The sequence below is a fragment of the Canis aureus genome, chromosome 23 (assembly GCF_053574225.1).
Source record: "Canis aureus isolate CA01 chromosome 23, VMU_Caureus_v.1.0, whole genome shotgun sequence".
In the NCBI taxonomy this organism is placed as follows: domain Eukaryota; kingdom Metazoa; phylum Chordata; class Mammalia; order Carnivora; family Canidae; genus Canis; species Canis aureus.
Window position 1 is genome coordinate 38,170,834 of NC_135633.1, and position 24,829 is coordinate 38,195,662.

Below are 24,829 nucleotides of genomic sequence, written 5' to 3' on the forward strand. Positions count from 1 at the left end.
CCAATCTGTTAGCACAACTAGATATGCTATTTCTGTCGCTGGGTTCTCTGCAAAATGAATGAACAAAAGACTCACACATGTGAAAACTAACATATGTAAAGATAACTCTTTGATAATAGTACATGTTATATTTAACCTGTTTATTCCATAGTAATTTTTCTTTGCCTTTTTAAGTTAGGTTAATTCAAGTAATTTCTATACACATGGTGGGGCTCAAATTCATGACCCCAAGATCAAGAGCCACATGCTCTACTGAGTCAGCCAGATACCCTAGTTTTTCTTTCCTTTCAACTGATTTATTTAATCACCATATAAAACAAGAGGTTTTCTTCCCTTAAAAACAATTCAACAGAAGCAAGCCATTACAAATTCTCTCATTATCTGGCAATCTCTATTTATTTTAAACAAAGGTATTTTTTGAAGACACATTAACCCAAAAAGACCTGCCTCCCTCAGTGCTAATTTCAGATGTTTATGGAGGCCATCCAAAGGAATCCATTTTCTTAAAAGAGGAATAAAAAACTTTAACAGATTTAGGAAGTACTTTTAGTGGGATAGACCACGTGTCAAGTGTTGAGTGTTTTCAGAACACTTTAGGGAGTAGCAAAAAAGAAAGGATTGATTTCTTTCATATCTGTAGGAGAAGAAAGAAGTGGAACGACACAAAGAATACCTAAGAAAACAAAGAACTCAGATGGAGCTAGGTAAACAAAGCCAACCCCTAAGACACTGTCAACAGCTAGCTAGCTGAAATTTAGCCTCTTAAGTCATAGCTGAACACAAGCCAAGTTTGCTGAATCGTTTGTACTTTAATTTTTAAAATGCAAAATAAATTGTTTTAGTTAATGGAATCATTATGTAGTTGCTCTAAAATTTTAATCAATATACAAGTATCTTTTTCAAATTAGTCCAACCTACTGTCTCTTAAAATCATCTATCATTATTTATGCATTTGCCTCTTCACCAACAAATCTGTTATAAATACATAAATCTTACAAGAGCAGAAAGTTTGTCATAAAAATGCTCTACAGAAAAACACATATTCTTTGAATACTCTCAGAATTCACTACTACTGATTTATATCTTCAAGTGAAAAGGTCATCCTTTTTTCCCCCATTATCAAAATATTTTAGCCTGCCATGTCAGCTTTCTTAATATTAAAAAAAATCTGAAAACCTACAGCTTCTCCTTAGTGTTCTGGTGTATTCTGCATTCCTACCACTAGATGGCAGGCTGTACAGCGAAACAATAGGACTCTAGCAAAAACAAGGATTCAGGTCTCCGTAATTTTGAGGCTGTTTAGGATTCCATTCTAGTACTCCAAAGTGGTGATTTCCAAACATTGACACCCTATTCCCATCCCAGATTCCAAATAAGGATCTTAAAGGTGAGGAGATACATATGTTATTAAATACTACTCCAAAGACAACCATTACTTCTGTTCATTTTTACCAGAAAGTAAATGATAGTTACTTAACAGAATAAAAACACATCACTTGATATAAGAACAAAAAAGATTTATTTATATGAAAAGAAAATGAAAGCATTACAGTGCTCCAACATAAAAAAAGCAATATATCCATGATATAAACACAAAGTGTTTTCCTTCCCTTCTTTGAAGATCTGAAGTTTCAGAATTACCAATCCCACCTGTAGGAAAGGACACGTGTTAAGTATCAAGTAATTTAAGAGTAAATGCAAAATTACAACTTCACTCCTTTTGTATTACATTCTAAGAATTTACTACTAATTAGCCCAGTTAAAGAGATATAACCAGGATTCTTAATAATCTAATACTGGATCAGAAATACGCAAAATATAATCTCCTAAGCAAAATAAAGTCAATGAACAACTCAACCTAGTATTATTTATCACCACCAAACAGTTCAAGGGAACAGAAAAAAATTAAAAGAATTCTTTCATTCCAACAAAACCAAGAAGCAGGAATCAAAGCTTAAGAACCTTCTCAAGGGACACCTGGGTGGCTGAGCAGTTGGGCACCTGCCTTTGGCTCAGGTCGTGATCCAGGGATCCAGGATCGAGTCCCTCATCAGGCTCCCTGCCTATGTCTCTGTCTCTTTCAGCCTGTGTCTCTCATGAATAAATAAATAAAATCTTAAAAAAAAAAAAAAAAAAAAAAAAACAGCTCCTCAAATGCAGATCAGCGTACTGTATAGGAAAAAAAAATTATCTGGAGTCCAAGGAACTAGGACTAAGTCTGGAGAAAAGTATGTTATTAATAGGGAGTGATCAAGTGTCCTGGTTTTCCTGAAACAGTTCTGGTTTACACGTGTTGTCCCAGTGTCCCATTCAGATAGCACATCCTTTCATTCTCAAAAGTGACCCAGTTTGGAATATAAATTCTATGTCACCCTAGTTTAAGTGACCTAATAAAAGTCTACATGTAGCTAAAGGATTAATATACTACCACCATGTACTCCTGGCATATTTGCATTTTTCTTTCTGGAGTGCTGTATTCTCATTCTTCCCTAGCCTTCCCAAAACACAAACGAACTTCCATTCCATTCATTTTATCCTCTGATCCCCCAACCCAAGGGCATTTTCCTAACATTAATCTCTGATTCTAATTTTTTCACCTTGACAAAACCATCTTTTAACTTGAACAAAAACCACTATCCAAATGATAGTGATTCTCAAGTGATTCTCAATTTTCTTCTCTGAAAATCAGTCTAAGGTCTTCTGGGGAGTTGGAGATTTTCACCTCTATATCCAAAAACATCAGGAATATAATCTCAATTTACCCCAAGTATTCCTTTTCTGTTTTTAGAAATCAAGACTCATTCTTTGGGCAGCCCCAGTGGCACAGTGGTTTAGCGCCGCCTGCAGCCTGGGGTGTGATCCTGGAGACCCGGGATTGATCAAGTCCCACATCGGGCTCCCTGCATGGGAGCCTGCTTCTCCCTCTGCCTGTGTCTCTGCTTCTCTCTTCACTCTCTCTGAATGAATGAATAAATAAATCTTAAAAAAAAAAAAAAAAGACTCATTCTTTACTTTGTTAAAATGAACTCATGAGTCTTTTGTTTTCTTATATCCTCCACAATGTGTGACATGATGCTATAAATATTTATAGGTGAAACAAAAGCCCATTTCTCCAAACAAAAAATTAGTGAGGGCAGAGGGAGAGTAATAGGCAAAAAGTTGTCTTCACAGCTAAGTTATACTTAACAGTCCAGCCTATCTCTAAAACTTAAACAGGAATCCAGGAGTGGGGGTGACTGGGTGACGGGCACTGAGGTGGGCACTTGACGGGATGAGCACTGGGTGTTGTATGTTGGCAAATTGAACACCAATAAAAAATAAATTTAGATATATAAAAAAAAGGAATCCAGAAGATTTTCATGGCTTTTTGTAACAGTTCAAATTCTGCCTAGTCAGAGTGAACAATGAATTGCAGTCAGACTCTCTGCCACAGTCTACCTCATTCAGAAAACACAAGTTCATGTCCCAGATGCGATGAGAACAATAGAATCTTTATGTTTCATCTTCCTATAGCCTTGTAGACCTTAGTAGGAACAAGTTGAAATTCCATATATTTCACAATATTTATCACATACTACAATATGCCAAATAGTCTTAGGCCTTGGAAATAGGCAACAGAGGACAAAGCTGCTGCCTTCAGGAAGCTTATAACAATAGTTGAGGAGAAACTAGTTGGGGAGAAATAATCAGTAAACAAATGAAAAATATATGTCAGATGGTGATAACTGCTAAAGATTTCTTAGCACCTAAGAAGGATGGGACATGTGTTGTGGGAGGCTGCTAATTACACATGATAATCAGGAGTCTTTGGATAAAGAGACTTTTGAAAATTACAGTAACAATGGTAGTGTGTCACCAGTGGCCTCTAGGCCTATGGAACTGACTACCATAATCAACTCCCATTTTCCAGAGAGTGGAGAAGTATGGAGGTATCCTATTCATCCTACATCACACATGTCTGCTTCACCGTTGCTAAATCAAAGCCTTATTGAACAGAATCTTCTCTTGTTGATTCTACAAAGCCTATAGTTTTATGTAGATAATAAGTAGGGTCTGGGAATCTCTAATTTATATATTTGTACACTTCACAATTAAACCAAAACCTTGAGTCAAATTACACCAGCCATTTACTAGGTATCAAAAGACCCTTCTAAACCACTAACAAATGAAGGCCACTTCTAAAAAAATTTTTTCAAACTGCTGTAAACATTCTGATATAGCCAGAAATAGATAAGCACAAAATAATTAAGCTATCTACACAGCTTTAAGTTTTTAAATAACGCTAAGTGGAAAATATGAGTAATTAATTATTAAGTCACCATAAAGTAAAGAAGTATTTTTCCTAAAAAGCTGAAACTTAAGCCTTTGAGTTTCTACAAGGAATAATCACTGAGTGTTTCAACAAAAAATATCTCCACCCTCACACATTTTGTAACTATACAACCGTTCTTATAAAATTCCATTATGATCCATGTTTGCCTATTTCTCAGCATTAAAAAAGCCTGATAATTTCATCCTCTGACAAATGCCTTTTTAAAAGGCATTATCTTCTGAGGTAAAAATCTGCTGTATTAGCTGTCAAAATTAAGATTGAAAATGCTTTTGTAACTTAAATTCCATGTAAATTATGCCTCAATAATGTTAAAGGGGGAAAAGCTCCCCCACTAGTTTGAATCTGTAAGACTAGGCTTTTGCCATAACTGTTTGATCTAAGAAAGACTTTTTCAAGAACTATGTATGAGTATAGGAAATTTGGCATGTTTTATTTAAATTCCAAAATAAAGCTATTATTTGATTAAATCTATGTTTAAAAGTCACCGACCTAAGTATATTACAGAAAATATTTAAGAGTTAATATTTAATTAGTATTTTGAGGATTATCTCTTCTATTAAAAGTTGACATGATCACAATGTATTCTACACACTGCGCAATTAATTATGGATTTATTCCTTCTAAATATAGGTTTTAAGTATTTCTCAATACAAGGTACTCTGACCTCTGCTGCTAGGGAATTTAGAAACAATGAATTTAACACTCAACATATGTCATACGTAATGCTTACAATGGGTTTTTATTTAGCAGTTCTGCTTCTATGTACCAGTGATAATAATGCTAATAATAAAAGGCTAAGAAAAGTCTTAGTTGATGCTTTCATATAAGTAGCTATTTCTATTTATTTTAATAAGATAATACATATATTTTCAAAATCTATATATTCTAACTGTAGATAAATATCTAAAAAGTCTCTTAAATTTCTGAGATAATATATATTTCTCTTGGTTTGTTATCAGAAGGCAATATAAATCTTAAATGGTCTAGTCAAGCAGCAAAGAAAAATTCAACAACCTTTCTCCCTTTTCTAGAGTATCAACCTTTCACCAATTTTCCTTTTGCTATGATGATAAAGGCTCCCCCAAACAGGCCTCCTACACAACTAAAAGACTACTACTTTGAATAGTACTACTTTTCAAAGTATGATCTCCCCCTAAACTTGACAAATACTGGAGAACATTAACTACACCTTCCAGAATGAACGGATTGGCAGATTGGGAAAAGGGGTGTTTTTAGTTTTTTCGATTCTTTTTAAGTTCATTTCTCCCTGTGAGAGCTCTTATTTGACTTACATTCGTTTGATAGTCTATCCTAAGTATTATTCATTTCCAATCTCTGCTTCAAACAGTTATGATGAAGACACTAATCTACCACTAAAGCTTTACTCTAGGCTCTCCCATTTCTTTGCATGGTGCCTGCCATCCATATCCATTTTGATGTGCTAAGACTATACAATAACAAGAGGAAGTGACATTAGAATAAGCAAAGGATCTAGAATCAAATTACAGAGTCACTATTTATAATTACAACCTCATGCACGTTAATTAGCCATTCAGTTTCAATATCTCTATTTTAAAAATAGGATTATCACAATAGTACAAAAACATACTTAAAATACTTTATAAACTTTAAAACAGTATTACAAATATTAGTTTTATTTAGCATCTTATTTTATTGATGAGTTTTCCCTCATCACTTTTCCAATACAGTATTATGAAACCACCTCAAATTCAATGACTTCTGTATAACCTTCTTTAGAAGGTATATAAAATTCAGTTTCTTCAACTGGGAAGTGTAACTATAGATACATGCATACATGGCAAAATCTTTATATATGCAGATCTCTCTATACAAAGTTCTTTCATACCCTTAGTCTTCTGATTATTACAATAGCCTTGTGACAAGGCAAGAGATGCTCTATTATCTTCACTGTAAAGATTTAAACACTTGCCTATCTAAAGTAACACAATACAATGGCTGTGATGGAACTACATTCTGTAAAACAGTAATCTTTCCACTAGAGGGATGAAGATACAAATTTTCTCTCCATTCTCTCTCTTCATTCCAAGTAGTCCGAGTCTTGTCTTCATTTTCACTATTTTAAAATTCATTCACCTCTCTTTTTCTCTCTCACTATCTAATCCCCAGTACAGACAATAACTACTTCTTGTTTGGCATAGTATATTCTGCTCATTGGCACCATCTTCATTCTGGCTACCATCAACTGAAGTTGACAAGGAAGGTCATGTCATTCAAACCAATTTCACTAGGAACAGGTTTTAAGAGTTTTGGACAGCCCCATCTCGAAGTGTCACAGAAACTGTAAGCTTTAATTTACAAACAAGCTTTAAAAACTAACAATGTTATAAAACAAAGTTAATTCACCAGATTTCAGGTGAAGAGGGCTTACATGATTTCCCATGAGAGGAACACGCAAACAATTTTCCAGTCATCTAACCCAGAGATGTAATCATTCCCAATTCTTAAAAAACAACAAAACAAAACAGGCTCAAAAGCTACAGGTTGGTCACCATGTTAGGAAGACACAACTCTGATGAAGAAACTCAAAGAAAAAAGCATTCCTAGGTTAGGTCTACAAGCCCAAAGACAGGAAACTACTTACAAGTTTTCCATCTCCTGATAAATGATCTTCACCTCGTACAGCACCTTCAGCAGTCACAGAATGTCTCAGCCTTCTGAGCGGCTCTATAAAGAGCTTTCTAACTTAGCTGTCAGTTGCAACTCTATAACTAATTCTTAATTCAGTACCTGCTATTGTTCTTTATTCCCACTCAGGTGTGTTGTGGGATGTTTCCGGATGTGTTAGAAATCTGAAAATAAGGCCTTAATCCCCTCTAGGTCACCAACTCAAAACAATATTTTGCAAGAATATGAAGAACAAAAACAAATGAATGTTTATACTGTACCAAGTCTAAAATTTTATACTGAATGAATACCTAACACAAATTCCAAACCTCATAAATAATACACAACAGTTTGTCAAAAATAATACACACATTAACTTACAAAAGCTAATTCTGAGAAAAGAAAACAATGGAGGAAATACTGTTAGCTAAGCCTTAATTTCTCGGTCATCAAACAGCAGGTTTTACTTCTAAAAGTACAAATAGGTATAAGGATAATGTGGTTACATCTTCCAGATCTGAAAAAGTGATCACATAAAAAACAAACTCGATCTTTCCTCCTGTTTCATACCAAAAGTTCAAATGCAGCTATCTTATACATATCTTCTTTTTAAAGATTTATTTATTTATTTACTCATGATAGACACACACACACAGAGAGAGAGAGAGAGAGAGAGAGAGAGAGAGAGGCAGAAACACAGGCAGAGGGTGAAGCAGGCTCCATGCGAGAGCCGGACACGGCACTCGTTCCCGGAACTCACTCGTTCCCGGAACTCCAGGACCGCGCCCGGGGCCAAACGCAAGTGCTAAACCGCTGAGCCACTCAGGGATCCCCTCTTACTCATATCTTATATCTTTCCTCTTGAATATGCAGTTTTTAAAAACAAATTAACTGTAGAGCAACACTCAATTTTGTATTCATCAACAAATACTCATACGGGCCTTATAAAATCAAAATTAGACCAATTCCCCCATGACAGCTGACCTGAAATAAAGCTAACAATCAAAATTAGTGAAATCAGTTTTATCTGCTACTCACCGTAAATGCTACACCTTTCGAAAATCCTGCCCCTCTTTTTCCAAAGATGCTATCTGCAGATTAACTTAGCAGTTAGAAAAAGTATAAGCAACTATTAAAAACAAGTTTCCTACATATAATTATGAATTGAATACAACTAAAGATCATTCTAAACTATACCAATAAGTTGCTTATTTAATTTCATGACACAAAAGGTAAAAAGATGACCAAAGAGAAAGATAGCTCACACTATATTTGACAAGTATTTGAAAGTCAACCCAAAACTTGCTACATGTATGTACAAGTACTGCAAGTAAAAACGTTGAGACCAAAAATGAGTAAGCAGCTAATCAGAAAAACTGATGCAACTTTGGGCCTATTCTAAAGTTCTAGTATTAATAAGTAGATATATCCAACCCCCATCCACTATATATATATATATATATATACACACACACACACACAGTATACATATAGTTCAGAAACAAAGTCCTTCCAACAAGCAAATAATTAACAATCTTAAAACAATAATGCTTAGATTTCTATGGTTCTATGAAGTTAGAATAAGGGATAAAAATAAGGTTTGAGAAATAATTCACAAATTTATCACTAAACCAAATAATTTTATGATATTGCAAAAACATGAGCACACGATGATAGACTAGTGATGCTTCATTATATATCCACAACAGATCTCCCATCATGACCAACAGTCATCAAATCCAAGACATTAACCAATGTAAATCATGCAGTCTATGGCAATAGTTAAGTGACCACCATCCTCACCCTTTTTCAGGTATCAATTTATAATCCCAGCATGAATACTATAACCTGATCAAGTGATCCAGCTAGCTTAAGATCAAGACCATATCTGAATATTTTCAATATAAAGATTAATTCTATCCAAGAAGTACTTCATATTTAAAAAACAAAAAACTGTTGACTACACTAAGTCCATTATCTTCATTAAAGATTTAAGTATGCACTAGGCATTACATTCTGGATATTGGGGATACCAGGGTATATAATGCAGAGTCCCTGTTTTCAGGAGAGATAATAAACATTTACAGGATGCTATGAAAGGGAAGGAAAGCAGGCAGGCAAAGAAAGAGCAAGTGAGCAGCCTCTGCAGAAGCAGAGAGGTGCAATTCAATTACAAGTGCTATCCAGGTTTGGCTCATTTGGCAGGGGGCAGAGGGGACAAAAGTGTACAGTCATCCTTCACTTAACAGGACTATCCTATGCAAATATACTAGACCAAAGGGGGCAAACCTGAAAGAAAGATAAATACCCTGTGGTCAACATGACCAACTGAAATGAAAAAAAAAAATCACAAAAAAGCAAGCACTTGATACATGGTTTGAAAGAAGGCTCCTATTATTAAATTATCTTTATATTTTATTATTTATGTTTTAAACAAGGCTACAAAAAAATTCACATTTTTGTTGGAAATTTCCTCTTAAAGACACTTAAAACAATGCTGCCCCTCCCTCCTAATGACAGTAAGATGCACAAGTTCAAATTGTTTTCAAGTAATGATATAGTAGTAGGTGGGACACTCCAATGGAAAATGAAGCAAAAGCTCATGTAGAAACTGTCCATAATCTTAGCTGCCAAAGCACGAAACCAAGAACACAAAAGCTAGAGGAGCACAAATATATAACATCACACAACAGCAGAGTAGGGAGGCAATTTAGAAAATAAGCAATTTAAACCAGTAATGGATATCCTTAAGGTCAAATGGAGCTGGGACAGCCTCCCATATATCAGTTCAGGGATTATTCCTCTTGAAGCATATTAATAATTTACTCCAAAAAGTACAGGAAGCTACTATTTCCAAATGTAATCTTACATATTTATGAAATTATATTTCTGAAAAAAAGATTTTTTTCCTAACAATATCCTGTTCCCTAAAAGTCCTCTATGAGCTAAGAAGTCCTTTAAACTGCCTGGCATCCACTTAAAGTTCTTTGTTGCATTTTAATGCTAAGTCTCTATATGCTTCTACTAGTAGTATCTCAATTTATGCATTTGTACAACACAGATAATAAGCCATATATACTCAATAGGTTTTATAAGGATTATGTTATGCTTCAAAACAGAAAGGATTCTTTAAATCTTATTAGCTATTATCCCTATAATGCAGATTATATCCTAATTAAACTGATTTGATCAGATTTTGTATAACACCAAGTCTGAAAAGTCTCCTTAACCTTTTATAAACTCTCTATGTCAGGGCAAAATTAGGTATGTAACATCTCTGTTCAGAAGACTTTTTCAATAATTCCTGCACAATCTATGGACTCAGAAATCCCAAGAATCTCAGATATTGCCACTGTCGATGCAGTCTATAGTAATCAAGCTAATATAAAAAGCACGAAGCAGCAAAATCTCATTTTCAAGATCAGCAAAACTCTTTTTATCTACCGTATTTTTACACTAGCAACAGAAAAGAAAGATCTAGTATAATCTCGAAAATCAGCTCTCTGGTCCAACTTCACCCACAGTAGTCAAAAGCTACATAGAGGTGAGATATATCTAAAGTTTATGATTGAAACCCATACGTCATCCACAATCTAGCTTAATTAATTACTCCCAAACCTATCCCTCCGGAAGCCCCAAAGGACCCCATTCACCCTCTATAATTAGACTCCTTTGTTCCCCAAACACACTTCCAGCCTTCCTACCTGCAAATGTTTGCTCATGCTGTTTCCTCCACTTCAAATACCTATTGCTCCTAACTACGTATCACGTAAGGTCCAGTTCTCCTCCTTATCAAAAGCAGTATCTTTCTCTCCTGTGATTTTCAATGACATTTGACGTGAACTTTATCTCACATTGCCTGGTAATACAGCTATCTATATACGTCATCTTCCCTTCTAGACAGAGGACATGATCAGAAATCTTACTTTTGGATTTCTCAATAATCTCTACACAGTAACTTAGATACAATATGCAATTGCTAATGAGTGTATTAATTTCCACAAGATTAAGAGAGTCTTGTTTGGTAGAGATCAAGCTTTAAAAACCTATGCAGGGATCCCTGGGTGGCGCAGCGGTTTGGCGCCTGACTTTGGCCCAGGGCGTGATCCTGGAGACCCGGGATCGAATCCCACGTCAGGCTCCCTGCATGGAGCCTGCTTCTCCCTCTGCCTGTGTCTCTGCCTCTCTCTCTCTCTCAGTCTGTGACTATGATGAATAAATAAATAAATTTTTAAAAATAAATAAATAAATAAATAAAAACCTATGCATGCAGAATAAAAAAACCTATGCAAGACTAGGATGACTAGGTGGCTCAGTCAGTTAAACATCTGCCTTCAGCTCAGATCATGATTCCAGGGTCTTGGGATGGAGCCCTACATCAGGTTCCCTGCTCAGTAGGGAGTCTGCTTCTCCCTTTCCATGTGCTCATGCATCTGTGCTCTCTCTTGCTCTCAAATAAATCTTTAAAAAAACAAAACAAAACCTATGACTTACTAATAACTAATGTATCATTTGCAGATAAATACATGTTAGTAGTTAAATCCCATAAATCAAACATGCCCCAAGAATCTCACTTTAACTGGTTTATCAAACCTTTTGTATTCATAATGACCATATTTTGTGTTTAAGTTCATTCATAAATTTGGAACTCAGAAAACTCAATTTCCAGACAAACTCACAAAAGCCATGAGATCAGTGTAGCTGATTTTATTTAGCAACCCAAGCCACCATCTATAACAATATTCAGAAGTTCAATTTCATATACCAAGCTTATCTAATCCTTTGAACAAATGGTCAACAGGACTGTGCATGTCTTTCTTCCTATCCCTTTCAATAACCCTACCACAAATTACTTCGGAAAAGGAAAGAATACTTCCCCAGTTCCACAGCACTGATATTGAAAGTAGGAAAACAGCTAATAAGCAGGAGGAAAGGGGACTCTAAAATAAGAGTCTGGAGAAGAGCACTGAAGAAATCAAATCTACCAAGATAACTCTTGCCTCTATAAGACCTTAATTACTCCTTCTCCAGCCTCATCTCCCTCTTTCATTAACACTTTGCATTCCACCATACAGAACTACTAAGAGTTGTCCCCAAACACATCATAATGTTCTTTTTTGCCTCCATGTCACTGCATGTGCTAATCTACTTAGAAGAAACTTCTTTGTCCATCTGGCAAATAACTATTCATCCTTAAAATCCTTGCTTATCTCCTCTAAGAAGCTGTGACTAACCTTCAAACTCCCTTAGTTCAGTCCTTACTTTGAAACTTTATGTAAAAAGTACTATGCATTTATCTCAATGTATTACAATTATTTGTTCACATCTTCACTATTTGATGTCATGTTCCTTTTAAGGTAAGGACCAAGTGTCATTCATCTTTACATTCTTTTCTCTATTTTCATCACTTTCTCTCAGCACCCCACTAACTGCTTCTTACTCTTACTAGTGTCTTTGTTGGTATTCCTCAATGTTAAACAGAACTCTTAGAACTTCTGCCCCATAGTCTTACCTCATACACCAAGTAAAAGATTTTGATAGTTTCCTAGAGAATTTTAGTAACACCAATTTAAAATATATATATATAAATATGTATTTGCTCTTACAATTCTCCCTTTTCTACTCAGACCTTTTCCAAGAAAAAAAAGTCACACAAAATGATTAACTCTCAGGTCATTAGGTTCACAAATGAATTAAGACTTACCTACATTTCACTTTCAAAAAAAAAATTAATTTGGATTTTCACAAGCAATTCACCACAGAGTCCTAGAACTAGGAAAGGGAATAGCTTAAGGGGGTAGTAGGAAGAAACTAATCAAGGTCAAAGCTTAGCTCATTCAATAGAGCCTATTAGTCATATACTTCATTTCTGAGTTTCTTTATTCACACTTCAAAAGTTTTGCCAATGTTTTATAACAAACCACACAATGCTTAGCAAACAAGGCCTTATGGCATTCTGCTATCAGATGTGGACTGCTGCAGATAAAACTAAGTTTAAAATCAAGGATTGGGGGATCCCTGGGTGGCTCAGCAGTTTGATGCCTGCCTTCGCCCCAGGGCGTGGTCCTGGGGTCCTGGGATTGAGCCCCACATCTGGCTCCCTGCATTGAGCCTGCTTCTCCCTCTGCTTGTGTCTCTGCCTCTCTCTATGTGTCTCTCATGAATAAATAAATAAAAATATTTTTAAAAATAAAAAAATAAAATAAAATAAAGGATTGCTTAGGAATTCACTTTTAACAATCACACATAAGCAAACAATAATAATAATAATAATAATAATAATAATAATGGAAAGAAAGATAGGGAAAGAAGAAAACTCAATTTGACTAACTTGAACTCATCTGTTTGAAATTAAATATACCAATAATAGGTAGGTTCTGGAAAGAGTAACATTTTACTGTGTAGCTCTAGTTATACATAATCCAACTTTGGAAGTTTATTTCCCAACTTCCATAATTTCTCACATCTTCAACCAATAAAGAATTTACTTGATCATGGAAATGGAAGTTTAAACAACCACTACTCATAGCAGACTATTACTTCTACAGCAATCATATTCTTCCTTAAGAAACCCTAAAACACTGTTTGAAAGCAAATTAGAAACCCCCCCATGAAAATTTCATTCCTCCTTTATTCTTTCAGCATCGTTTTACTGCACACTTGGTATATGCTGTTTGTAGCACAGTAGACACTTAAGGGCTCTTTGAAAAAATTCTAATTATAAAAGCTATAAAAAATTACAACATAGTGCTTACAGGAAATTACAAGGCTCTTTGGAAATGTACACACTATTTTATGGAGACAAAAGTACTGCTTATTGATACACAACGAAGTATTATCTCTCCACACATTTAAAAGATTATATGAGAACCTAAAAAACAAAATAAAATAAAATGTGTATCACATTAGATTAAGTGACCTATCCAGTTGAAAAAATGTTTGACTCAAATATTTTCATTTATCAATGAACTATGTAACTTAGTACCAACAAGGAAATCTTTTTTTCTCCCTCACTAATGTCAATATTCATATTACACAGGGGCATAGTAGGGTTATACCATATGACAACTTTAAAAGAAGGCAAGAGGAATCCTTAATTTTCCTTAATACCACCTTGCCCTCAAACCATATACAAAAATTAATTCAAAATTGGGACGACTGGAGTGGCTCAGTGGTTGAGCATCTGCCTTCAGCTCATAGCATGATCCCTGGGGTCGAGGGATCCAGTCCCTGTGGGGATCAGGCTCCCTGTGGGGGTATGCTTTCTCCCTCTGCCTGTGTATCTCATGAATAAATAAATAAACTCTTAAAAAATTTAATTCAAAATTGATCAAACCTAAAAATAAGAGCTAAAAACTGTAAAACTCTTTAAGAGTAGTTTAGGTATAAATCTGAATAACTGTATAGCAGCCAAAGGTTTTTTAGTTATTATACCAAAAGCACACTCAAAATAAAAAACAAAAATTGCAACTTCAAAATTAAAAATGTTTGTGCATCAAAGGGCAATACCAAAAACAGTGGAAAGACAAACAACAGGATGGGGAAGGAAAAAGACCTGCAAATTATATGAAGATCAAGCATCCGGAAAATGTAAAGAACTCTTCTAGTATTGAAATATATAAAGAATCAAATTTAAAAATGAACAAAGGACCTGGACATTTTTTCAAAGATATACAAAGGTCAACAAGCACATAAAAAGATGTTCAACATCATTAGTCATTAGAGAAACACAAACCAAAATCACAAATTATCACTTAACACCCATTTATGGAATGGGTACAATATAAATTTTTTTAATTTTTAAAAGTAACAAGTGCTGGCAAAATGTAGAAAAACTGAAACATTTATACACTGGTGTTGGGAATGTAAATGGTGCAGTGGCTGTGGAAAAGTCTCGTCATTTCGCACAAAGTTTAATATTTCTGTATGATCCAGTAATTATTCTCCTAGGTATATACTCAAAACTAAAAACATGTTCACACAAGCACTCATATAGGAATGTTCTTAATGAGTTTTAAGAGGTAACCAACCCAAATGTCCATCAATGGACATTGATAATGGAATGGATAAACAGAATGTGGCATATCCACCCAAGGGAATATTATTAGGTTATGATAAAGAATGAAGTACTGTTATATGCCACAACATAAACCTTGAAAGCATTAAGCTGGGACGCCTGGGTGGCTCAGCAGTTGAGCATCTGCCTTCGGCCCAGGTCGTGATCCTGGAGTCCCGGGATTGAGTCCCACATTGGGCTCCCTGCATTGGAGCCTGCTTCTCCCTCTGCCTGTGTCTCTGCCTATCTCTCTGTGTCTCTCATAAATAAATAAAATCTTAAAAAAAAAATAAAAAAAGAATTAAGCTAAGTGAAAGATATCATACATAAAAGGCCACATATGCATGATTCCATTAACATGAAATGTCCAGAAGAGGAAAATCCATAAAAGTAAATTAATGGTTGTTGGAGAATGAACGTAGGGAAAATAGAAGTGATTGCTAAATTTGATTTCTTTTGGGGCCAATGGAAAATATTCTAGAATTAGATAGCGGTGATGGTTGCATACAGCACTATACAGATACTAAAACCCACTGAATTGAATACTTTAATGAATTTTATGTTGTGTGAATTATCTCTATGTAAAAATGTTTAAAAAAATCACTTTGCCTCATAACCCCCTTTCTCACATTAGATTTGGATTAAATAATATTTCAAATTACTCAATATCCTGCATGAATCAGATTCCTGCAAACTGTTTCAAGTATGTTAAAAAAGTCTGCTGGGGTGCCTGGGTGGCTCAGCTGGTTAGGCATCCACCCAACTCTTGGTTTTGGCTCAGGTCATGATCTCATGATTGTGAAATACCCGGGGTCTATTTGAGATTCTTTCCCCTCCCTCTCTCTCCTCTTCTGCTCCTCTCCCTGCCCATGCGCTCATGAACACACATGCCCACCTGTGTCACTCTCAGAAAGAAAGAAAGAAAGAAAGAAAGAAAGAAAGAAAGAAAGAAAGAAAGAATCTTTTAGAAGGGGGAGGGGTCTGCCAATCCTCTGTGAATGATGTGAATACAATCTTGCTACTTAGTTTTTGGTATATACTTGAATTACAGTAAGACTTTCACACATTAACTGTATTCAAAATATGGTATATTCATGTTTCTTAAGCATCCACAAGATAGCTATTACAACATGTAATATTTTTAACATCACATATACACACCACAACCCTTGTTCAGAGTTTAGTCACATGAAGAGATCTATAACCAATAGAAACATGTTCATTAAGTATAAATATGAAGTCACTTGTACAATATGTCTACAATCTTTAGTGAGAAAAGAAATTTGGAAAGCAATGCTAGCTGCTTCGACCACCAACTAGAAGTGTCCCCTGAGCAAAATTAGAGCCCCTAAGGATGCTTTCAAATAGTAAGTTTATCGCTATAAGTATCAGCACCATTTTGGAAATTACTGCTAGAATTCCAAATGTTCAAACGTTCAGTAATCCCCACTAGACCCTAGACCCACTAGACTTCTTGAGATTTAGTGGTCCTACTATCACAATCATCACTACTAACACCTGCCTCCTATTCCATAAAGCTTCATTTTAAAACAATCATTTCTTTCCTTTTGCATTTTGACATTAAGTGTACTTTATCCTTCCTTACATCTAAAATGAATCTGCCATACAGTTAGTACTCTCGAGGGCACCTGCACACAGACTACAATGTGATCACCACCTCCTAGAATTGTTCAAGGAAGCAACTCTGAAAAAACATTTCAAATCTATATATGGTCCTCTCCTTAATTCTTAAAGTTAATTTCTACTTTTAAGAACATATCCTCAAAAACATGTCTCAATACAGTTTTCAAGGGGATCCCCGGGTGGCGCAGCGGTTTGGCGCCTGCCTTTGGCCCAGGGCGCGATCCTGGAGACCTGGGATCGAATCCCACGTCGGGCTCCCTGCGTGGAGCCTGCTTCTCCCTCTGCCTGTGTCTCTGCCTCTCTCTCTCTCTCTCTGTGAGACTATCATAAATAAATAAAAAAAAAATTAAAAAAAAAATACAGTTTTCAAACTGAGCAATGCTACCCCCAGTTTTTTTTTCTGGGACACTGTTTTGAAAACATTACCTACTATTTCAACAAAACTAGCCCTTTTAATGCTAGGTTCCATGAAACACATAGCCATCTGTTACATTTTTTATCAGTGCTACATTTTTATATTTATATTTATATTTATATTTATAAATATATTTTATATTTTTATATTTAATTTTGAAACCAGGTAATTGCCATTCAGGCCACTAAGAAAATCACCATAAATTTTTTAATTAGGGCAGCCCAGGTAGCTCAGCGGTTTAGCGCCGCCTTCAGCCAAGGGCCTAATCCTGGAGACCCGGGATCGAGTCCCACGTCGGGTTCCCTGCATGAAGCCTGCTTCTCCCTCTACCTGTGTCTCTGCCCCTCCCTCTCTTTCTCTCTCTCTGTCTCTCATGAATAAATGAATAAAATATTTTTAAAAAAATTTTTAATTAAACGCTTATTGGAATAGATCTCTATACTGCGTCCCATAGTTGTTCATGTAACAGTCTGAGCTGTGAAGGGAGATTAGGTGTAATCATCCAATATTTACTGAACACCCACAGAGTTACTGATTAGGTACTTTGAGATGAGATATAGAACAGTACAGAAAGGTACAGTTCCTATTCTACAGAGAAAACACAGGTGAACCCAAAACATATATAAAAGCATGATACTAACTACAGTTTAACAAAATTATAAATTTTAAGGGGTGATGACAAGGTTGGAGTGACAGGATCAGGGGAAGTTGTTCAGTAATGTCTTTAGGAAAGAGGCTACTTTAACTGTGAGCCTTAAGGAAAGCAAGTTTTTAAAAGGTTTAAAAGGAGGGAGGTATCTGTTTTGACACAGAAAAAACTATTTTGTGTCCAAAGAATGGTATGTGCAGTTGCTAAAAGTTTGAGAGTCAAGAACTTATTTTGGCACAACAGGTTAACCGAAGTGCTTGGCTGAAAAGAAATAGCTTAGATGTTTAAAAAAAAAAAAAAAAAAAACGAGGAAAAATGGATCGAGTCCCAATTAATGATGAACTTTTATTAAGGTCTTTTAGGAAAAGAATTAGGTATTATTGTTGGATTGTTTTTGCTTCCAGCGGTCTCCAAGTCACACCGCACTTTCCTTCCAATCTACTTAGCAGTATGTCATAAATTATGCCACATCTCTTGCTCAAAGTCCTCCAAAGGTTGGGTCACTATTAACTACCAAATTACTCCAAGTTTAAAACATCTCTTAAATCTACTTCCTCAGTATCCTTTTCTCCTAATACACACTCTTCCTTAGTTCCATTTTCCAGTCTCAAAACTTTTCCAATCTTAAAAACTGGAAACGCCCAATGAGATCCTATTTATGTGGGTTTTCTCAATCAATATTTACTATATTAGGAGTTAAAACAGAATTTTAAATACATCTACTAATTCTTTTTAAAATAACAAATCTCATTCCATGTTAATAATTTCCATGAAAAATAACTATTTTCCAAAACTAAAATTTAGAACAGGAGTATTGTTTTTACCTTTTTACAAAACTTTTTACTATCTGGCTTAAGAAAAAACTGTTGGATTAATCGTATCTGTTACTACATTCAATCTTGCTGCAATATCATACCTCTCATAGCCCCCAGAAAATTCTACTGTACATTAGTGAAAGAAGAAAAATGAAAAAGGCAAATAATGTCTTAGTATAGGAATATAGTTTTGACCGCACAAATAAGCTGAAAGAGTCTTGGGAACTTCCAGAAGTGCCAGAACCACACTTTTAAGAACCACTGCCATGAATAAATGAATATGGTTTATTCATTCCCTGGAACAGAAAAGCATTATGTAAAATGTCACACTGAGATGAAAACACAAACCTGATGCTAGACTTCCTGGGTTCAAATCCCAGTTCTCCTCTTTCTGGTTATGACTAAAATTAAACTTCTCAGCACCTTAGCTTCTTCAGTAAAATAGTGATAATAAAACCTTTCTCACAAAGTTGTTGGAAGGAATAAAGTTTAAAGTTAATAAATGTAGGGATCCCTGGGTGGCACAGCGGTTTGGCGCCTGCCTTTGGCCCGGGGCGCGATCCTGGAGACCCGGGGTCGAATCCCACGTCAGGCTCTCTGCATGGAGCCTGCTTCTCCCTCTACCTGTGTCTCTGCCTCTCTGTCTCTCTCTGTGTGACTATCATGAATAAATAAATTAAATCTTTAAAAAAAATAAAAATAAAAATAAAGTTAATAAATGTAAAGTGTTTAGTACAGTGAGTGCCCAGCACAAAACAAAAACAAATAAATAATAGTTAAATAAATATAAAATCAAACAATACATAAATACAAAGAATATGTGTTGCTGTACTGCCACTACGTTCTAGTATAACTTGAAAAATCCTTAATACTGTATTCCGATAACCTAGCCAATTACAACTCTGAACATATTAATACAACAGTTAGGTTCATCAGAATTCCCTTTAAGGAATATCATTAGGAAAATCGGACTACCTGGAAATGTTTCTCCATTAACCATATACACAATGAACATATAAAATTCTAAAAGGTCAAGTCCAAAAATTTCAATTCTCTAGAGAAATATATAAAGCAGTTTAACAGGGAACATACTGAGACAGAACACAAAGTAACGGAAATGCCACTTCAGTCACCAAAAGAACAGGAAGAGCAAATACTAAGACTGTACTTTGAAAATCTAACCCTATTTCTTCTTGGTAGGGCTCTAACGCCTTGCCAAGAAGCCTTTAAGTTTATTTTTCTTACTTCTTTGATTTTAAAGGGGAAATCATGAAACTAAGCAGTTTGGAAATAAAACAGAAGAGAAGCACTTTTATGTGCATCATGGTAAACTTTTACATCAAATATTTTAAATGATAATCAGGGTCAAAATAAACAATTTTATTAAAAATAATGCAATTCCGGTGATTAAAATAGGTATTTTAACTATTAATGTACTTTTCACACATCTAATTAAATATTTCAATTAAGTGTTTCACAAATCAAATAAGGAAAAAAAAATCCTAGTCACCTCTAATGAAGTGTTATTTATCTGCCACTCTAAATTAAATCTGAAAACACCTCTAAAAATATATTCAGATATATAAAATATAGAGTAAACATAAAAAGCTTTGCTATAAGTATTTTTTAAAAAGATGCCTAGAGTCCAACATTATTTTTAAAAATAACAAGTCCACTAGTGAAGCCTAAGTACTTTTCAAAGGTATTTTAAGAATTCATTTGCTAATTACAAATAAGGCAGCTACCAAAATGGTTATATATCAAGGTCTCTTCTGAGTTTCTCTTTTAAAATGCATACAATTCAGAGGTATAACTATATATATCAAGGAGGAAAAAAACTCCATTTGTGTCATTCTACTACATACCTAAGGCATTTGACATACTTGATTCCACTACCATTTTCCGTATTCCAGAACTATTAAAGACTAAATAGTAAGAGACAGAGTAGGTTAAATAATGAAAAGTGAAAATATAAATCATATGGTTAACTTTTATGACAAAGAATAGCAACTCCATACATTAACCACAAAGCAATTGCCTCTTTAAAACAAGATCCATTTGGAAAGCCTCTTATTACTTTATTTCTAAACAAGACACACCTTGGGGCAGATTTCCCACTTAGTATCTTCCTCACATGCATCTTCTTGCAAATCCGATCCCAGTTACTAGATACCCTCCCAATATACAAACAAAGCACCCACTGGAAGTCACAAATCAAAATATTTGATTAAAAAGGTAATTACTTCAGGTACTTTTTGATATTTTACATACATTTTCAATGGTTATACAACCACTAATCCAAAATACCTTCTACATATTCAATACATGCAAATTATTACTTTAAAAAAATGGTTTCCACAATTAAATTAGGCAAGGTAAAGATCCAGTATACAACAGGCAAATCCCCACCATAGCTACACAGAGATACACTTAAAATCGGTGCTTAATAAGAGCAAGATCTTGATTTGTTGTCAAGACCTAAGGCAGATGACAGATGGAATGAAGTATCCCTGGAAATTAACCAGGAAAAAAATAGAGATAAAAAAGTGAAACCATTATTGCCATTAATATAAATATCATGTTTCAGTGCAGCATGTAAATGCCCAAGGACAGTAAATTAAACAAGCATAGGAAAAAGAAAATTAAGCATTCATATCAAAAAACAAAATAAGACTAAAGGTTATGAAGTCAGATAATAATGGTTTTTGAATTAACAATTTATAAATTTAAAAAAATTGTGTCTGGGGCACCTGGGTAGCTCAGTTAAGCGTCCAGACTCTTGATTTCTGCTCAGGTCATGGTCTCAGAGTCTTAGGATTGAGCCCCACACTGGGCTCCGTGCTGGGGGTGGAACCTGCTTAAGATTCTCTCTTCTCCAACCCCTCTCTTTAAAAAATTAATAGAAAGTAAAAATTGTGTTTTGTTTATACTTGATTACGGATGTTTGAAGCATTCTATATCCTCTTTAAATGGAGTTAGAAACTACTTCCTAGGCATATGGCTTGCCTCTCCCACAGTCAAAAGGGAAGATTAAATTAGATCATGGTTAGTCCCCAGCAAACTGAAATCCTTCCATTTAAGGTTTGCTATTCTACTTTATGACCATTAGAGGCCTGAAACTAAACACAGATTGTATTTATTTTTTACATATATGTTTCAAGTTGGACAACTCTTCATAGTAGGGACCCTAGTTAACACTATTATCTATAGACATCTATAAGCAAAGCAAAAGATCTTTCTTTTAAAGCTTTTTTTTTTTTTTTTAAATATTTTATTTATTTATTTAGGATAGTCACAGAGAGAGAGAGAGAGGCAGAGACACAGGCAGAGGGAGAAGCAGGCTCCATGCACCGGGAGCCTGACGTGGGATTCGATCCCGGGTCTCCAGGATCGCGCCCTGGGCCAAAGGCAGGCGCCAAACCGCTGCGCCACCCAGGGATCCCCAAAAGATCTTTCTTAAACAAGTATACAATGTAGTATAAATTAAACTATAATTCATAGATTATAATAATCACTTCCTAATATGGAAAGACCTTGGCGAAATACATAGAAACCACTTCCACAGTGTAAAGGCCTATAGGGAAAAGAACAGTCCTAAGCATATTTTTGTTAGATAGTATTTTAAAAATGAAATTGCTTTCACTAAGTTCAACTAAGGCAATAGTTACTCAAGATATTAGAAGGTGCAAAAGAACTAACCCCTCGCTAGGAAGAAAAATGCCTAAAAAAGAATTATCTCTACATTAAAGCCTGAAGTTCATGGTGTCAAGACACAGAACTGTCTGTGAAAGCCTTTTTAATTTTCTGGAAGCATATTAAAGTGTGTGGGGGAGGGAAGGTGTTCAGAAAAACCACTCATTGGCCAGACTTTACTTAGTATAAAGTTACATCATTACTGAAAACTTGCTATATGGGCATTTAAAACAATATGGGGAAAAGAGTATTTTAAAACCTTACTGAAAGGAACTCCAGTAGTGGCAACTTACATGGTTTTAAAGAAAAAAAAAAATCACACATTATCAGGAATATTCAAGTTCTGAAGTGGAAGCTTATAAACACAACTGTGGTAGAGAACTACAAACGTGAGTTTACCCTCCAAACCTAATCCCAACTGGCATGTACAGTAGCTGCTATTACATGAGAAAAAGGCTAGCACTAATAAAACCACAAGAAAATATCACTCTCCTAACCCTATTTAACCTATTTTCTACCCTTCTTGACATGTGTTAAAATGACTACTGCTACATTTAAAATACTGCAAAAACCTTTATAAAGACTTATAAAAGCCATACAGTTTTTTAAAATGTATCATTTTCAAGTGAGCAGAGAGGAAACTAGTTCTTACAGTAACAAGTAGTTTCTTCACCTACCCCCAAAACCAAAAAAGAAAAATAAAAAACAACTAACAAAAACTGACAGTCTCAGGGCAAACCATAAGATTAGTTACAGCAAGCCAAGTAGTCACTTGAAAGGAAGTAAACCGTAAAGCTGTCTACTCCAAATATCAGATAATAAAAAAATCACATTTGGCTTCACAAATTCATTTTAAAGAAGTTTCCATTTACAAAAGTGTCATCATTTAAATATATTCCACATTTTCTAAACAGTCAAGGACTGACAGTTAAAAAGTAGCCTGTATGATCAGCGCATTAGAGAAAAACCAAGCAGTAAGGATTTATTTTTTTTTTCACTTTCCCACAGAGAAGGAACAAGTCACAATGAATAATGGGTTTGTCTGTAGCAATAACTTGTTCTAACAGAACTTCATGAGCAAAGTATCTTGAAAGAATTCACATTTTGTACTTTTTTTTTTTTAAATGCAGACCTTACGGCCAAAGTCCAAAATGAGAAATCAAAACAGGACTCCTGTCAGTGAATTCCCTTTCAGGACATGCTCACTCTTGCTTCAAACAGTAAAGCAAAGTTAACTTTGATGTAGAATAAAATTCAGGCTAGTGTGTCCAGTTAACATTTTAAAAAGGAATTTATTATTGTGCCTATTTCCCTGTTTTTCTCCTGAAAAGTTTCAGGCTGCTCCACTGAGTCAAAGCTTGAGTAACCATCCACTGAGCTTTGTACCTCGAGGTAAAGAAAAGAAAAATGAGGATATTACAAGTGGCTTCCAGGTTTGGAAAAAGATGGGAGGAGTCAGCTATGGTAATTGTATGTAAGTTAGTGAATGGAGTAATATTACCCCGGTTAAGAGAAAATGGTCCCCCGAGATAACCAGCATAAGTAAAAAGCAGTCTGAACTCGAGCATCATCAATCACCTTCTCTGCATTTTTAAAGAGAACGTATGTTATCTGTAGGTTTGATGTTAATCCATCTTTTATTCCAATAACCTGCACTTCATACTAAACCTTCTAAACTCAAACCGCCAGGGTTAACAGTTCCAGAAAATGATACCACTATCAGCCAATCCTTCTGCAGATTCCCATTAGAAAAAGAAATATGGGGGGCGGAGGAGGGGGGTGCTGACATGCACAACTACCTAAAAAGCGTGAAAATAGAATGATCAAATTCCACCAGAGGCAATTAAACGCTTCCCACAAAGCGTTCCCAACACCCAAACGGAAAACCTTTACTTTCACTGTCACAAAGAAAGTAATTTGGGATAAAAGTCCTATTGAATAGGATGCATCTGACATAAAAAGAGACGAAGGGACCTAACTGAACCTACGGATGCAAAGAAATGTAACCCCAAAATGAGAGAGGACAGAAAAACCAGAGAAGCGAAGGGACAGAAGAGGCCGGAGGAGCAAAGGAAGTGGGGATCGCTTCAGCCGAGGCAGCCTCCAGGACCGCGGAGAAGCCGGGATCCAGGTCCGCGGAACCGGGCGTTTACGGAACCCGAAGGCTAACGGGGAAACAATGGGGGCGGAGAGGCCGGGAGCGAGCGGAGACGTTCAGGAGAGGGCGACGAGGGAGCGCGCCGGGGGGTCAGCGGGCAGGCGGCTGCACAGGCAGAGGCGGCAGCGAGCGCGGAGAGGCCGGGTGGAGAGGCAAGTCGGTCGGGGTGACGGGGCGTCGCGGCGCCCCGGGCGGGAGAGCCAGGGTCCCCCCAGGCACCTGGGCGGGGGAGTGGCTTATCCGGGAACGGAAGCCGTGAAGGCAGGTGTGATGGAGGCAAAGAAGAATACACCTCGGAGCGGCCCAGGACCCGCCGCGCCAGGCGAGGCGCCGGCGAGGAGGCGGCAGCACAAGGGGGTAAGAAAACAGAAGGAAGGGACGCGGGTGGCGGGGTCGGGGGCCGCGGTCGGCTTCACTCAC

The 24,829-nt window shown here is 35.9% G+C and overlaps 1 protein-coding gene and 2 long non-coding RNA genes across 20 annotated transcripts in view; 1 reads left to right on the forward strand and 2 right to left on the reverse strand.

Annotated features, from left to right (window-relative positions):
* The window catches only part of PICALM (phosphatidylinositol binding clathrin assembly protein), a 108,760-nt gene that overhangs the window by 83,402 nt on the left and 529 nt on the right, over window positions 1–24,829 (reverse strand). The window lies entirely within an intron of this gene.
* LOC144295012 (uncharacterized) lies at window positions 1,503–24,823 on the reverse strand. Its single transcript, XR_013362363.1, has 2 exons — window positions 8,018–24,823; window positions 1,503–1,650 (listed from the first exon to the last, which is right to left on the reverse strand). It is a non-coding gene; the product is annotated as an uncharacterized LOC144295012 (long non-coding RNA).
* The window catches only part of LOC144295008 (uncharacterized), a 140,650-nt gene continuing 140,322 nt past the window's right edge, over window positions 24,502–24,829 (forward strand). For all 3 annotated transcript variants that reach the window (XR_013362355.1, XR_013362356.1, XR_013362357.1), the window contains exon 1: window positions 24,502–24,766. This is a non-coding gene — a long non-coding RNA (uncharacterized LOC144295008). The remainder of the gene's footprint in view (window positions 24,767–24,829) is intronic.